Below are 15,462 nucleotides of genomic sequence, written 5' to 3'. Positions count from 1 at the left end.
TGTATAGGAGAAGTTCTTAGGTTATTTCATGGGATACTCACTTCATAGGATGGTTTGTATCTTGTTATACATTGTGGGTTTTTTTCCATTTTTTCCTTTTGTACCAAGTGAATCAAGAGCACTCTTGTTCTTTGCATCTCTAGCAAGCCTAGTGCAACTCCTCCTGTCTCAAATAGTTAATTATTCCATATGCTAGACACTATTAGGCACCTTACTTCTAAACCTTTTAATACTTCAGTGTAACTTTACTATATCTATTACCCCCATTTGCAGATGGCTGAATGTTGGGAGATAATTCATGGATTTCTCATATTCCTGCACATTCTGTGTCTTCTAAGCAAAGGCATTTACAGTTCCCATGTTTGTATAAGTATAGATTCCTGGATAGTAAAACTAGTACCATGTCCCTCCTTGGAGACATCCCAAGGAATTAAATATAAAAGACCTCAGCTTTCCATCTCCATAGGAGCTTTGTGTAAACAAATCTTCCTCGATTTACAATGGGGTTACATCCCAGTAAACCCATAGTAAGTTGAAAATACGTTTAATACACCTAACCCACTGAACATTATAGCTTAACCTAGGCTACCTTAAAACATCAGCCTGCAGTTATGCACAATTATGTAACGCAAAGCCTATTTTATAATAAAGTGTTGAATGCCTCATGTAAATTATTGAATACTGTACTAAAAGTGAAAAACAATGTTTGTGTGGGTTCAGAATGGTTGTAAGTGTATCTGTTGTTTACCCTTGTGACTGGGTGCCTGATTGGGAGCTGCAGTTGCCCAGTATCAGGAGAGAGTATCATACACCATATAGCTAGCCTGGGAAAAATCAAATTCAGAATACAAAATACAGTTGCTAATGAATGTGTATAGCTTTCACACCATCATAAAGGCAAAAAATCATAAGTCAAACCATCATAAGTCAGGGACTGTCTAGAGAAATGAATAATCTTTCTTTCTGGAGCAGAAACCCGGTGAAAATCAGTTTCTAAATTTTGGGATTACTCTCCTGAGATGCTCTTTGCTGGCACTAGTAACATCCAGCCCTCACTGCATTGCCCTATGAGGATTGGTGCTCAGGGAAGCAGCACTAAGATATTGCTCTTGCTGCTGTTTTTGCCATGAGTAATAAATTGTCTTTGTCTCTGATCCAGAGGTCTCATGTCTTTCTGTTTGTTTGTGTGTGTGTGCATGTTCGTGTGTGTGCGCGCGCGTGCACGCACGCACATGTTCCTGGATATACAAAAGGTGAGAAAGACACAGATAGGCAAACACTGGCTGGCTACTTTGTTAGCATGTAAGTACAGTTAAATAGCAGACCCTTGATGGTTTTTGAATTAACACTTGTTTATAGAAGAAGTGCAGGGCCTCATGCTTAGTAAGTAGCAGAACTGCAATTTGAACCTATACCTTACGTAGGTGGATAATATAACTAGAAAATATGGTGCTAATGACTAGAGTTTGGTGTAAGCAGACAAAATAAATATTTTATATCACATTTGCATATTTTTGATCTATGACTCATGAGCAGTGTGAATGTTTTTCTCCTCATCCCCATATGTTAAACTAAAAAAGTGATAGGCTGAGCCTGTAATATAGGGGTGAAATTATTTTTATAAGAATAAAGTTTCCTATATATGTACATACATTTCAGAACATATTGAAAAATAAAAGTGTAATGACCTTGAATAAAAATAGTTTGTTAAAAGAATCTAATCCCCACAGAATAAAAGTACTTCTAGAATTTTTTAATTTAGTATTTTTTTCAGTAGCTAAGATTGTAATGCAAAGTAAAAAACTGGACTTAATTCACCACTTATTTATGATAAAAGTTTTAAAACTAAAATTTTGTCATGATTGTGACAGATGTAAAATCTTTAAGGAATTCCCTGGAGGTCAGTGGTTAGGATTCTGTGACTCCACTGCATGTGGCACGGATTCAGTCCCTGGTCGGAGACTAAGATCCTGCATGCTGTGAAGCCAAAAAAAAAAAATTAGAATATATCTTTATACTTGTTATGGAAGTACCATGAGGTAATATCCACAAATAATTGATTTTAAGTGACCCTCCTATGTGATACTCTAGGTATTAATCCTGTGTTTTGAGGAGTAATTTGTATATGTTATCCTTATAGAATATTTAAGAGAAAGCCTTTAATTTAGCATTAGCATAGGCTTCTCAAATGAAGCGTGATGTGTTAAAATAGTTAATTTAACATTATCTGGGTCTAATACAAACCTATGGGCCATTTATTTCAAATTTCATTGTAGGATATCTATATCTATATCTAAATCTAGATCTAGATCTAGATCTAGATCTAGATTAAGTTTGTGGCCAGAAGAATATAGCTCATTCTATTTTGAGAATCTAGAAAATAGTTTACACAAAAGCATACGGATTACTTCTATATGAATATGGTTTTATATTAAAAACCCTTTCACAATGTATTTGTAGAATATAAATTTCACATTATATATAGTTTATAGTAGGAGATAAGAAAGAGACTAATGCTTGCTTCCTCAGAGTGAGGAATTCTTTATCCTATGTTTGGCTGCAGGGGGAGGGCAAAGGTGTTTTTGTTTTAACTAAGCTCTCATCAACAAATACTTTTATCTATCTGTACAGATCCATTCAATATAGCCACATTTTCTGAAGTACAGGAGGAACTGTCTAATGTGGTTAATTATGAAAAAAAAATTTAAGCAACAAATGTAATTTGTAAATATTGTCTAATTATTTGTGGTATTCTGAATCATAGTTATTTGAAATTGCATATCTTGCCAGAGAAATCAGGGTGATAGCAGAATAAGTGACGGGTAGAGACTTGCATAAAACCATGCTGTTTGTACATACGCAAAGTAACTCAGTTTTCCAGACTAAGTTGGGCCCTGAACCTTCTTTTCTATTCTCTTTTTTCTTTTCTTTTCTTTTCTTTCTTTCTTTCTTTAATGGCGGTATCATTAATTTACAGTGTTGTGTTAGTTTCACGCGTACAGCAAAGTGATTCAATTTATGTATATATGTATTATATATATGGATACTCTATATGTTCATTCTTTTTTAGCTTCTTTTCCATTATAGGTTATTACAAGATACTGAGTGTAGTACTCTGTGCTATACAGTAGGTCCTTGTTGTTTACCTGTTTTCTATATAGTAGCGTATATATGTTAATCCCAAGCTCCTAATTTATCCCCTTTGGTAACCATAAGCTTATTTTCTATGTTTGTGAGTCTGTTTCTGTTTTGTAAATAAGTTCATTTTTATCGTTTTTTAAAATTCCACAAATAAATAACACCATATGATATTTGTCTTTATCTGACTTACTTCACTTAATATGATAATCTCTAGGTTCATCCATATTGCTGCAAATGGCATTATTTCATTCTTTTTTATGTCTGAGTAATATTCTGTTGTATACATATACCACATCCATTCATCTGTTGATGGACATTTAGGTTGCTTTCATATCTTGGCTATTGTAAATAATGCTGCTATGAACATTGGGATATTCAAATTAGAGTTTTCTGCGGATATATGCCCAGGAGTGGGATTGTATGATCATATGGTAACTCTGTTTTTAGTTTTTTAAGGAAACTCCATAATGTTCTCCATAGTGGCCGCACCAGTTAACATTCCCACAAGCAGTGTAGTACGTGAACCTTCTTTTCAATTCTTTATTTTGCTTTTAGTTAGCTTTCTGTCTTATTTTCTCTAGAATTTATGTTAATAACTATTCCTATCCCCACATCTACCCAGTCTCCTATCCCTCTATCAGGAGACAACTTCCCAACTTCTCAACCAAGCAACCATTTTGGCTTCAAGAAGTGTTTTCAGTGTCTTGTGCAGTCACACTTAATTACATCCATACCTTTACTTTATTGTTTCTACCTAATATGTGAGAATTAGTTATTCCCCTTCTTTCATTTTATTTCTGACATCCCTTATTTGTGCTTTTCTTCTCATTTTTGAGTCTACCTTCAAATCTTATACCCTCCTTGACCTTCACAGCTTTGTTGAAAATGTGCTTTAATTCTCTCCCATCCCAGTATAAAATAAGAAAATCTCTCTCCAACATCTGCCTTATGTGTCCTCTTTCCTTTTCAGTTGCATTTCTTGAAAATGTAGTCTACACTTCTGTATCTCTTAATTGCTCTTACCACTGCTCTGAAATGTAGGTAGTAGGAGCCACGTTGTCAAATCCACTGAACACTATTTAGTTCTCATCTCATGTGACTCATCTATGGCATTTATCACTGTTGACCCTACCACCAGTTTGAAACTTTTTTCCTCTCTGGCTTAGCTTCTGAGATACCTCTTCTTCAGACTTTCTTCCTTTTCTGATTCCTCAATCGTTTCCATAGCTGGATCTTCCTATTGTTTTAGCTCCTACAGTGTTTCTTTCCGTCTCCTTTAAATCTTTACTCCACATTTTCTCTTGGGTTCTCATAGCCTCTCTCTCTCTTTTTTTTTTAACATCTTTACTGGAGTATAATTGCTTTACAGTGTTGTGTTAGTTTCTTTGTATAACAAAGTGAATCAGCTGTACATATACATATATACCCATATCCCCTCCCTCTTGTGTCTCCCTTCCCCCTTCCTTTCCCACCCTTCTAGGTGGTCACAAAGCACTGAGCTGATCTCCCTGTGCTATGTGGCTGCTTCCCACTAGCTATCTATTTTACATTTGGTAGTGTATATATGTCCATGCCACTTTCTCACTTCACCCCAGCTTACCCTTCCCACTCCCTGTGTCCTCAAGTCCCTTCTCTACATCTGCGTCTTTATTCCTGTCCTGCCCCTAGCTTCTTCAGAACCTTTTTTTTTTTTTAGATTCCATATATATGTGTTAGCATATGGTATTTGTTTTTCTCTTTATGACTTCACTCTGTATGACAGACTCTAGGTCCATCCACCTCACTACAAATAACTCAATTTCGTTTCTTTCTGTGGCTGAGTAATATTCCATTGTATATATGTGCCACATCTTTATCCATTCATCTGTCGATGGACACTTAGGTTGCTTCCATGTCCTGGCTATTGTAAATAGAGCTGCAGTGAACATTTTGGTACATGACTCTTTTTGAATTATGGTTTTCTCAGGGTATATGCCCAGTAGTGGGATTGCTGGGTCGTATGGTAGTTCTGTTTTTAGTTTTTTAAGGAACCTCCATACTGTTCTCCATAGTGACCGTATCAATTTACATTCCCACCAACAGTGCAGGGGGATTCTCTTTTCTCCACACCCTCTCCAGCATTTATTGTTTGTAGATTTTTTGATGATGGCCATTCTGACTGGTGTGAGGTGATACCTCATTGTAGTTTTGATTTGCATTTCTCTAATGATTAGTGATGTTGTGCATCCTTTCATGTGTTTGTTGGCAATCTGTATATCTTCTTTGGAGAAATGTCTATTTAGGTCTTCTGCCTATTTTTAATTGGGTTGTTTGTTTTTTTGATATTCAGCTGCATGAGCTGCTTGTAAATTTTGGAGATTATTCCTTTGTCAGTTGCTTCATTTGCAAATATTTTCTCCCATTCTGAGGGTTGTCTTTTCATCTTGTTTATGTTTACCTTTGCCGTGCAAAAACTTTTTAAGTTTCATTAGGTCCCATTTGTTTATTTTTGGTTTTATTTCCATTTCTCTAGGAGGTGGGTCAAAAAGGATCTTGATGAGATTTATGTCATAGAGTGTTCTGCCTATGTTTTCCTCTAAGAATTTTATAGTGTCTGGCCTTACATTTAGGTCTTTAATCCATTTTGAGTTTATTTTTGTGTATGGTGTTAGGGAGTGTTCTAATTTCATGCTTTTACCTGTAGCTGTCCAGTTTTCCCAGCACCACTTATTGAAGAGGCTGTCTTTTCTCCATTGTATGTTCTTGCCTCCTTTATCAAAAATAAGGTGACCATATGTGCGTGAGTATATCTCTGGGCTTTCTATCCTGTTCCATTGATCTATATTTCTATTTTTGTGGAGTACTATACTGTCTTGATTACTGTAGCTTTGTAGTATAGTCTGAAGTCCAGAAGCCTGATTCCTCCTGCCCTGTTTTTCTTTCTCAAGATTGCTTTGGCTATTCGGGGTCTTTTGTGTTTCCATACAAATTGTGAAATTTTTTGTTCTAGTTCTATGAAAAATGCCATTGGTAGTTTGATAGGGATTCCATTGAATCTGTAGATTGCTTTGGGTAGTATAGTCATTTTCACAGTGTTTATTCTTCCAGTCCAACAACATGGTATATCTCTCCATCTGTTTGTATCATCTTCCATTTCTTTCTTCAGTGTCTTATACTTTTCTGCATACAGGTCTTTTGTCTCCTTAGGTAGGTTTATTCTAGGTATTCTTTTTGTTGCAGTGGCAAATGGGAGTGTTTCTTTAATTTCTCTTTCAGATTTTTCATCATTAGTGGATAGGAATGCAAGACATTTCTGTACATTAATTTTGTATCCTCCTACTTTACCAAATTCATTGATTAGCTCTAGTAGTTTTCTCGTAGCATCTTTAGTATTCTCTATGTGTAGTATCATGTCATCTGCAAACAGTGACAGCTTTACTTCTTCCTTTCTGATTTGGATTCCTTTTATTTCTTTTTCTTCTCTGATTGCTGTGGCTAAGACTTCCAAAACTATGTTGAATAATAATGGTGAGAGTGGGCAACCTTTTCTTGTTCCTGATCTTAGAGGAAATGGTTTCAGTTTTTCACCACTGAGAACGATCTTGGCTGGGGGTTTATCATATATGGCCTTTATTATGTTGAGGTAAGTTCCCTCTGTGCCTACTTTCTGGAGGGTTTTTATCAAAAATGGGTGTTGAATTTTGTTGAAAGCTTTTTCTGCATCCATTGTGCTAATCATATGATTTTTCTCCTTCAGTTTTTTAATATGGTTTATCACATTGATTTGCATATATTGAAGAATCCTTGCATTCCTGGGATAAACCCCACTTGATCATGGTGTATGATCCATATAATGTTTTGTTGGATTCTGTTTGCTAGTATTTTGTTGAGGATTTTTGCATCTGTGTTCATCAGTGATATTGGCCTGTAGTTTTCTTTCTTTGTGACATGTTTGTCTGGTTTTGGTATCAGGGTGATGGTGGCCTCGTAGAATGAGTTTGGGAGTGTTCTTTCCTCTGCTATATTTTGGAAGAGTTTGAGAAGGATAGGTGTTAGCTCTTCTCTAGATGTTTGATAGAATTCACCTGTGAAGCCATCTGGTCCTGGGCTTTTGTTTGTTGGAAGATTTTTAATCACTGTCTCAATTTCAGTGCTTGTGATTGGTCTGTTTATATTTTCTATTTCTCCCTGGTTCAGTCTCAGAAAGTTGTGCTTTTCTAAGAATTTGTCAATTTCTTCCAGGTTGTCCATTTTATAGGCATATAGTTGCTTGTACTAATCTCTCATGATCCTTTGTATTTCTGCAGTGTCAGTTGTTACTTCCCTCCCCTCATTTTCAGTCTGTATGTGTCCCTAGGCCTGAAGTGGGTCTCTTATCGACAGCATATATACGGGTCTTGTTTTTGTATCCATTCAGCCAGTCTCTGTCTTTTGGTGGGAGCATTTAATCCATTTGCGTTTAAGGTAGTTATCAATATGTATGTTCCTATTACCATTTTCTTAATTGTTTTGGGTTTGTTATTGTAGGTCTTTTCCTTCTCTGTGTTTCCTGCCTAGAGAAGTTCCTTTAGCATTTGTTGTAAAGCTGGTTTGGTGGTGCTGAATTCTCTTAGCTTTTGCTTGTCTGTAAGGGTTTTAATTTCTCTATCTAATCTGAATGAGATCCTTGCTGGGTAGAGTAATCTTGGTTGTAGGTTTTTCCCTTTCATCACTTTAAATATGTCCTGCCACTCCCTTCTGGCTTGCAGAGTTTCTGCTGAAAGATCAGCTCTTCATCTTATGGGGATTCCCTTGTATGTTATTTGTTGTTTTTCCTTGCTGCTTTTAATATTTTTTCTTTGTATTTAATTTTTGATAGTTTGATTAATATGTGTCTTGGCATGTTTCTCCTTGGATTTATCCTGTACGGGACTCTCTGTGCTTCCTGGAGTTGATTGACTATTTCCTTTCCCATATTAGGGAAGTTTTCAACTATAATCTCTTCAAATATTTTCTCAGTCCCTTTCTTTTTCTCTTCTTCTTCTGGGACCCCTATAATTCGAATGTAGGTGCATTTAATGTTATCCCAGAGGTCTCTGAGACTGTCCTCAATTCTTTTCATTCTTTTTTCTTTATTCTGCTCTGCGGTAGTTATTTCCACTATTTTTATCTTCCAGGTCACTTATCCGTTCTTGTGCCTTAGTTATTGTGCTATTGATCCCTTCTAGAGAATTTTTTATTTCATTTATTTTGTTGTTCATCATTGTTTGCTCTTTAGTTCTTCTAGGTCCTTGTTTAAACGTTTCTTGTATTTTCTCCATTCTATTTCCAAGATTTTGGATCATCTTTACTATCATTACTCTGAATTCTTTTTCAGGTAGACTGCCTATTTCCTCTTCATTTGTTTGGTCTGGTGGGTTTTTACTTTGCTCCTTCATCTGCTGTGTGTTTCTCTGTCTTCTCATTTTGCTTAACCTACCGTGTTTGGGGTCTCCTTTTCTCCGACTGCAGGTTTGTAGTACCCATTGTTTTTGGTATCTGCCTCCAGTGGCTAAGGTTTGTTCAGTGGGTTGTGTAGGTTTCCATGTGGAGGGGAATGGTGCCTGTGTTCTGGTGGATGAGGCTGGAGCTTGTCTTTCTGGTGGGCAGGACTGCATCCTGTGGTGTGTTTTGATTTTAGGCAGCCTCTCTGCTAATGGGTGGGGTTGTGTTCCAGACCTGCTAGTTGTTTGGCATAGGGTGTCCAGCACTGTAGCTTGCTGGTAATTGAGTGGAGCTGGATCTGAGCATTGAGATGGAGATCTCTGGGAGAGCTTTGGCTGTTTGATATTATATGGAGCCGGGAGGTCTCTGGTGGACCAATGTCCTGAACTTGGCTGTCCCCCCTTTAGAGGCACAGGCCTGACACCTGGCTGGAGCACCAAGAGTCTGTCAGCCACACGGCTCAGAAGAAAAGTGAGAAAAAAGAAAATAAATTTATTAAAATTAAAAATTAAAAAATTATTAAAAATAAAAAAGTTAAAAAGTAATAAAAGAAAAAAAATGGACAGACAGAATCCTGGGACAAATGGTAAAAGCGAAGCTATACAGACAAAATCACACAAAGAAGCGTACACATACACACTCACAAAAAGAGAAAAAGGAAAAAAATATATATGTCTTTTGGGAAGTCTGAGGTCTTCTGCCAGCATTCAGTAGGTGTTCTGTAGGAGCTGTTCCACATGTAGATGTATTTCTGATGTATTTGTGGGGAGGAAGGTGATCTTCATGCCTTACTCCTCCGCCATCTTGAAGGTGTCTCATAGCCTGTTAGCAAATGAATTCCAACTCTTTTTCTGATATATTCTGTCACTAAGCTGGAGTGTCACAGGCCCTCTTTGTGATTTCCTCTCCTTTATCTGCCTGGCAGTCTTAAAAAGTCTCTCCCCAGGTATCACTGTTCCCCACTATCTTTCTCTGACACTCCTTCCTCCCTTACCCTAGTTTGTTCTCTTCTCTTCCAGGTTATAGAATGATTTGCCTCTGTTTTCAGCCGATGTGGCTCTCCACCAATTTGTTTTCTAATGGAGCTGCTGAAAACCCTACTAAAAGACAAATTTTGTCATGTTACTCCTTCAGAATGCTTCAGTGGGTAACATTAATAGTTAGGATAAAGAGTCTTATCTTTCTTTTTTATGTTCTTTTTTTTACTGAGGTAAAAATTCATATAACATAAAACAAATCACTTAAAGTGCAATTCAGTAGAATTTACTGCATTCACAGTGTTGTACAGTCATACCCACATCTAGTTCCAAGATGTGTTTTTATCTCTCTAAATGGAAACCCCAGAATGAAAGCAGTCATTCCCCTTTCTCCCCTCCTGCCAGCCCCTGCCAGCCCCTGGTAGGTTATCTTTCACTATGCATTTACCAATTCTGAGTGTTTCACGTAAATGCAATCATTGCTTTATATGACTTTTTCTATTTGGCTTCTTTGACTTATACTATTTTTGAGGTTCATCGAGGTTGTCATATGTATTAGCACTTCATTCCTTTCTGTAGCTGAATAATTCTCCATCGTATGGATATATTCTGTTACCTATTAGTCGATGGACATGTGGGTTGTTTAGATCGTTTAAATGCCTCTTTTTGATTCGTATGATTATATACCTAGGAATGTAAATGCTGGATCATATGGTAAATTTGCATTTAACTTTTCAAGGAACCACCAAACTGTTTCCACAGTGGCAGCCGTAGTATATGTTTTCACCAGCAATGTATGAGCGTTCCAATTTGTATACATTCTTGCCAACACTATCCCCCCCACCATTTCTTTTTTCCTTTTTTTTAAATTATGAACAACCTTATGGTTATGAAGTGGTATTTCATCATCATGTTTTTATTTCCCTTAATGACTAATCATATTGAACATCTTTTTATGCACTCGTTGGCCATTTGTATATTTTCTTTGGGGTAATGTGTATTCAGCTTATTTAACCATTTTTTATTAGATTTGTTTGTGTTTTGTTTTAAACTCAGAAATACCTTTTAAATGATCAGATCCAACATATTTCTAGACTTAATGATTATCAAGGAAGAGTTACATTTTGCTCTTTGACGTTCTTTATTATTACAGTCTCATTTTTAATAACTATTGGAACATTATCAGTGTGTCTGGACTCTCTGTACTTAAAATGCAGCAAATTATTTTTTAATCTTAGTACTAAAATATCCAGTACCTTTCTTTTTTCTTTTTGCGGTACGTGGGCCTCTCACTGTTGTGGCCTCTCCCGTTGCGGAGCGCAGTCTCAGCGGCCATGGCTTACGGACTCAGCCGCTCCGCGGCATGTGGGATCTTCCCAGACCGGGGCACAAACCCATGTCCCCTGCATCGGCAGGCGGACTCTCAACCACTGTGCCACCAGGGAAGCCCTCCAGTACCTTTTGATAGTTTTAATATAGAACATTTCCACTTAGCAGTTCTTCATACCCTAATGAACAGTTATATGAAGGGTGTAATTTCCCTTGTCGATTAACTAGCAGTCATTGGTTAATGCTCAAGTAATTGGTGATATTTCTCTATTGTTCACGTTTTCCTCTTTTTCAAAAAATATTACTTGCTTTCTTGTTAGTACTTCAGAAACGTTTACCAGATTAATGTGTCAATTGTAAATCAGATATAAAGGTGTTTTTGGCAGTCATACTTTTGAGGGGGGGCGCTAAAGGGATAATGGATTACAATCAACAATTTTTAGATATTTCATATGGCAAATAAATTATAAAGCTGATGTTAATATTAATGTGCTGTGAAACCTCATAGTTTATGTGTTCATATTACCAGAATTAGAGCATTTTAAGAGCAAGAAGAGCTCTCTAAATTAATATCTGTACTGTTTTTCTACATATGTTCTGTAGATTTTTTAAAAATAATAATTCTGCAAGAAAAATTTGTTCTGGAAAGCATGAAAGCCAGAAATTTGTTTAAATGTCTATGATACTATGTATTTTATCTAATTGGTAAACCCCACTATTGCACTTTCATTCAGAAAATGTAAGCTGATGGTAGGGACAGCAGTGAGTGTTTTGTGAATATGAAGAGTTAAGTAGTAGTTGTAATCTAAAATGGTTATCAAGGGGTGCTTTAAAAATTCTTTTCCTAGAGCCTCTAAAGCTGGCATTTTAGAAACTGTGGTTTATGGATTGTCAGTTGTAGTGGAGGTGTGTTTATGGACCTATAGGAAGTCCATAAATCCACTGAAATTATAATTTTTAATGTGATTTTTAAAAGGAAAATACAATACTTGTATCATATTCTCAAATGAATCCAAGATTTTATAATTGGTTACAAACCACTGATTTAAAATGTTGGTAAAGGCCCACTATATATACAATTGATCCTCGTTATTTGTAGATTCCGTTTTTGTGGCTTCACCTATGCAGTAAAAATTTATTTGTAGATGCAAAATTAGTACAAGGCGCACATCTGTAGTCACTGATGTGCACAATACTGTGTGAAGTCAAACAAGGTGACACTTTGCCTTTTTGTTTCAGTATCTTCTTCGAGGTGTGTTTAGTGCTTTTTTTTTTTTTTTTTTTTTTTTTCCCGGTACGCGGGCCTCTCACTGTTGTGGCCTTTCCCGTTGCGGAGCACAGGCTCCAGACGCGCAGGCTCAGCGGCCATGGCTCACGGGCCCAGACGCTCCGCGGCATGTGGGACCCTCCCGGACCGGGGCACGAACCCGTGTCCCCTGCATTGGCAGGCGGACTCTCAACCATTGCGCCACCAGGGAAGCCCTGCATTTCTTTTTGTTGATGATTTTGTTGCTTAACATCAGCCCCAGTCATAGTGCTGGAATGCTCTCTATTGTTTCTAGGATCTAGAAGGCTGTGATGTGCCTTATAGAGAAAATACTGTTAGGTACACTTTTTTCAGACATGAGTTATAGTGCTGTTGACCACGAAATCAATGTTAATGAGCCAAATATAAATTTGTGCATATATACAGATAAATATTTTACGTGCAGTTATGATTATATATAGATATATTTATATAAGTATAAATATATGTCTAAACCGAAACACACGTAAAACGAAGTTATGTATTGATATTGGTTGGAACAGTGGTTCAGTATTCATGAATCCAGTGTTCATAATAACTTTGTACAACATAAGTACCTTGAATAACAAGAATTAACTGTAATTGGTTAGAGCCAGTGAGGCTTATCTAGTTGACCTTTTGAAGTCTTTTTTTTAACTTAATATTTCTTTATTTTTCTGTGAACATTTATATAAATGAGGCTATACATCATTCATCTCTTAATATCACACATCAAATGCTTCTGACATAATCATGATAAATGCTTTTGACATAAGTGGGCTTCATATTTACACTTTCTACCTCTACCAGAATTCACTGGTCTACTTCAAATTTCTATTTGAAATGTTATTACCTCTCATCATACAGTATGTTGGAATATAATACATGTACCATATTTTGCTATGGGATATTGGTAACTGTTCCTACTGACATTAGCCATTTTATCTAAGGACCTGTTAATTCATTAACAGTTAAAGAGTTATAAGTGGGTCTTTAGCAAATATTAGCTGTATATTTGCATACTTACTTTGATTCAGTGAATGCACTTATCTTTTTCATTATTCACAACTAAAGGAATTTGGGGCTCCCTCTTTCTAACAAGATGGAGTAACAAGTACTGGATTTACCCTCTCACCTGAAATAATGATCATGGGAAAACCATATGATCATGTCTTATAGATGCAGAAAAAATAGTTGACAAAATCCAACATCCATTTCTCTTAAAATCCATGAAGAACCAGTGGTAACACTGTACTTATTGTTGAAAGACTAAATGCTTCCCTGTTAAGATTAGGAAGAAGACTAGGATGTCCACCTTCACCACTTCTGTTCAAAACTGTACTGCAGGTTCTAGCTAGAGCCATTAGTCAATAAAAAGAAAAGCATCTAGATTAGAAAAGCTGAAGTAAATCTTTCATCGTTTGTCAGTGATACGATCATATCTGTTCATATCCTATAGAATCTACAAAAAGATACTAGAACTGATAATTGAGGTTTAGCACGCTTATAGGATTCAAGATCAACATTTTAAAATCAGGTGCATTTTTCTCTATTAGCAACAACAAATTTGAAATTTAGTAAAAGCAATGTTTACCATAATGTCCATAATATAAAATACTTGGGGACAAATCTTTCAAAATATGTACAAGACCTGTATATATACATAGGTCAGAACCTACACAATTTTATACCTAATATTCATATAAATAAATTTGTATCATTTAAACCTCTGTGAAATGACCTAACAAACAATGCAAAAAAGTAAAGGAATTTGTATCAACATAACACTAAGTGAGTTGACTGAAGTCAACTCAATTTTTAATCACAAGATCTCTAAAAAATGACTAAACATCACTGAACAAAAGTTATGAGTGTAGTATAGAGTGTTGGATACCAGTCAACATTATTTCTTTGCAAAGCACAACCAGCTTGAGTATTCGTAGCCTTGACCAATTTGTTTTCTTGTTAACCATAATGTTTTGGGTCAGCATTCCAAAATTTGAGTGAGCAACATCTTTTGAACCTTTTTGACTGTTTTCCAGTTTCTTCTGGTATACAATTGGTTTAACAGATTAGGGTTAGAGGTGAGTTTGAGATATGTGTGTTTAGTGTAGAGGATATTTAAGAATTACTTATTATTAAGAATCTTTGATTAATATTTTTGAAGATTGTATAGAGTAATTTTGAGGTAATTTGAAAATAATAAATTGCAATTTGTTATCATGGAGATGTGTTAAACTGTTGGTTTGGGCGTACCTATACTGATTGTCTAGTATGTTTTTAATCATGGTGTTTCCTTTTCAAACAATAGATTGTGATGAAAAGTAAATTCACAATGAAATATATATATTAGCAATTGTAACTTTTGGATTTGGAAAGGAAAAATTATAATCTGAAGTTTTCTTCACCCCCCACCCCAAAGATAGTCAATTAGCCTCAACTTTCTGAAGTGTTTTAGATTAGATTTCTAACATACAGATTTTGAAAGGTCATATATTTATTTTGACTTATGTTCAGGAAAAACTGAAAGGCTTAGCCAGAATGATAAATGCATGAAAGAGATTAGGTTTTGCAAGAGAGAATTCTTATATCCCTTAATATCTTTTATGTTACCTCCAAATTTTTCAAAGATGTAATAAATCTGACATCTACTACTTTCCAAATGAAAAGTTTGTAAATGTAACATTTTTCTGCTTTATCTAAAGGATTTACTTTACAAACTTAATTTGAATGTCTGTTCTCTGTCATTGCACGTAATTTCTGGAGACTAATTACATCCTTCTTTTTGTTTGTGGCTTTTAAAAATTACATCTTTTAATAAGGTATATGTCTTAGCTATCAGGGAATTTTCACCATGTACCAGTTATTTCTGAGAAATGGGCAATGAATTATTCGGGAACAGAAACATTCTATTTTTTGTCTAATTTTCCAAGTAGCAGTTTCTCTGAATAATAGGCTTTTTGGTGTCTGTTAATTGGTAACTTTTGATATCAGTTGACTCCTGGGAAAGTGTTTGTAGTTGTTAAAAGTTAACTAAATGAAGAGTTATAATCCTTGAAGTAATAGTTGTCTGTTTTATACTCTATTTTTAATTATTGAGTGCCCCTATGATCGTTTGTTACTCTTATTTAAATCCTTAACTTATCTAATAAATGGGACATTTATGATAATCAGTATTGTTTATTTTAGTAAAAATTCCATTCATATTTTCACGTCACTTATACTGTCAGTTATTGTTTTTTCTTGCTCTGCTCAGAACAATGACGATATTCAATCCCAGCATTATTT

At 35.6% G+C, this 15,462-nt stretch overlaps 1 protein-coding gene across 10 annotated transcripts in view; it reads left to right on the top strand.

Moving 5' to 3' along the window:
• Positions 1-15,462, top strand: part of ADK (adenosine kinase) — a 486,210-nt gene that overhangs the window by 210,018 nt on the left and 260,730 nt on the right. The gene's annotated exons all lie outside the window — the stretch shown is intronic.

Source organism: Pseudorca crassidens, chromosome 16 (assembly GCF_039906515.1).
Source record: "Pseudorca crassidens isolate mPseCra1 chromosome 16, mPseCra1.hap1, whole genome shotgun sequence".
In the NCBI taxonomy this organism is placed as follows: domain Eukaryota; kingdom Metazoa; phylum Chordata; class Mammalia; order Artiodactyla; family Delphinidae; genus Pseudorca; species Pseudorca crassidens.
The sequence above is the reverse complement of the archived record's forward strand: the minus strand, read 5'-3'. Positions and strand labels throughout refer to the sequence as shown.